General features: G+C 38.6%; 1 protein-coding gene across 1 annotated transcript in view; it reads right to left on the bottom strand.

Annotated features, from left to right (window-relative positions):
- The window catches only part of LOC125034011, a 9088-nt gene extending 8893 nt beyond the window's left edge, over positions 1-195 (bottom strand). The window contains exon 1 of the mRNA XM_047625648.1: positions 1-195. This exon is cut by the window's left edge and continues 29 nt beyond it. The gene's annotated coding sequence lies outside the window, so the exon portion shown is untranslated.
- Positions 196-2500: the final 2305 nt, after the last annotated feature.

Here is a 2500-nt window from a genome sequence, read left to right as displayed (position 1 = left end):
CACATATCAAAATTTTCATTTGCTAAGAAGCTATTGTGCAATTCGTCACAAAAGTACGGGAAGATAAGTCTTTATATCATGTAGCAACGATGGCTCAAGCACGACTGAGCTCTGATGCAACTGCGAGCCCCGCTGCGGATGGCCTTTACTCTGATTGGTTACACGGCGACCAATGAGATAGCGCGTCGCATACCGCTTAGGCAGGAGACTCATCCCGCGTCCGTTTTTAACCTTACTCTGCTGAACTCTGAACTTCTGAACTCGATTTGTTGGCAATATATAAATAGTAATAATAAAAAATCAAATGTTAATAATGTTAATGACAATACTACAGTTTTACTGCTAATAATAACAGTGATAACAATAAGCAGAAGGATTAGAAAACAACGATAATAATAATAATGATAATAATAAGAATACATTAATAATAATAATAGTGGTAATAATAAAAATAATAGTAATAACAACATCAACAACAACAAAACAACGACAACACTAATAGGAATAATAATAAAAACAATAATATCAATAATAACAATGGTAATAACAATAATAGTACTAAAACATCAACAACAACAACGACAACAATAATTAATGGAATAACAACTTTCGCTTCCTTTCAAAGATAAAGAGAGAGAGAGAGAGAGCGAGCGAGCGACAAACGCCAACAAGCTGGTGCATGTTTCCCGGTGCTTCCGGTGCTTCTCTTGAGAGAGAGAGAGAGAGAGAGAGAGAGATTGAGAGAAAAAGAGAGAGAGAGAGAGAGCGACAGACGCCAACAAGCTGGTGCATGTTTCCCGGTGCTTCCGGTGCTTCTCTTGAGAGAGAGAGAGAGAGAGAGAGAGAGAAGAGAGAGAGAGAGAGAGAGAGAGAGAGAGAGAGAGAGAGAGAGAGCTGTGCTACCTATACACTCCCTCTCTTTCTATCTCACACAAACACATAAACATATATCATACTAGCCAGCAGACCCCGGCCCATACAGACCCCCCCCCCCAAGTCCACTAAGAGCCCTCCTGCCGTCAGACCCAAAACCAACACGCCAAAGAAGACCAAGGCTGAAGCTTCTACACAAGTAACACCTAAACGGAGCTTTAGAACAAAAAAAAAAAAAAAAAAAAAAAAAAAAAAAAAAAAAAAAACATTACAACAGGAATAACAAGCAAACCGAAAACTCGACCTCAACCGTCACTGGGAGGAAATAGCTGAGCAGCAGGCGCAAGGGGCTACCGCCCTACCCACTGCCCCCCCTCCTCCAGCAGTGCCAACAGTCATCATTAACAACTATGCAGAACGGTCCACACAGGATGTTGATGAAGACGGTTACACAAAAGTCATATCGAGAAACCAGAGAAAAGACAAACAAGACCGAGAACACCAAACACCAAAGCCGCTAAAGGGAGCAGATCGTCCAGACACAGTCTACCTTTACATCACCAGTTGTCACCCAGACACAAACGAAGAGGAAATTGAACAACATTTATAAGAAAAGTTTCAAAACATTTCAAGTGCAAAAGCCCGTAAGACAGTGATGACACATGACTACTACACCAGCTTCACGGGCACGGTGTCAGTAAGGGGAAAGGAGATAAAGCCCGAGCTATTTATAGACTCTGATGCTCTTCCCGACAAAGTTAAAGTGTTCTTAAACAGAAACAAGTACAAGCGCGATCAGAATGTTTGACAAGGCAACGCCGTCAGCGTTACCAGTGACTAGATCGCATAATGTCATAAAAATAGAACATATACATTCTCAGTCTCTCCTCGGACATTTTGAAGAAATTAAAATGAGGAGAGAATCATAGACATATTATTCCATGGCTCCACCAGGAAATGGTTAGTAATTTCATAAATATTCCAAATGTTAAAGTTTATAGCTGTGATGCAGGGCGAGGAGGAGGAGTATGTATATATGTACGGGATACCCTGAAGTCAAACAGGATATCTACTACAGCAGTTAACAATGTTGCCGTAGAAGATGTCTGGGTTACCGTACAAAGCAAATGCTTCCTTCTTTATTATTTGGGGTGTTAGAGGTACCCCCTTTTACTCGGAATCTTTTTGGGGAAAACATTGAAAAAGGGTTTTCAGGGGAAATGTCCCTTAAAAAGAAACGCTTTTCTCTTAGGTAAACCCAAATGATGATTTAATAAAATTATCTAAGTTCGCTTTAAAATAAAAAAAGAAAAATAAATTAGAACAAATAATAGAAAAAAATCTACAGAATTACAGAAAACACCTATTTAATTAGAAATTTTAAAAATAACTCACAGATCAGAATCATCTCCACTTCGATGTCATCGTGTATGTTGTGACCATTGAATATCCGTGGACGTTAAATATAAAGAAAACAAAGCGACCACCAGTAATAAAAAATTTTAACGATTTCAAACACTACGATCTCATTTTTGGAGCTTATCTTGTCTAAAGAAATGACTCTATCAGATATTTCATTGACAGATAATTTTGAAAAAAACCAAGTAACTATCAGGAAGTTATTAAA

Source organism: Penaeus chinensis, chromosome 17, assembly GCF_019202785.1.
Source record: "Penaeus chinensis breed Huanghai No. 1 chromosome 17, ASM1920278v2, whole genome shotgun sequence".
NCBI classification, from domain to species: Eukaryota; Metazoa; Arthropoda; class Malacostraca; order Decapoda; family Penaeidae; genus Penaeus; species Penaeus chinensis.
The sequence above is the reverse complement of the archived record's forward strand: the minus strand, read 5'-3'. Positions and strand labels throughout refer to the sequence as shown.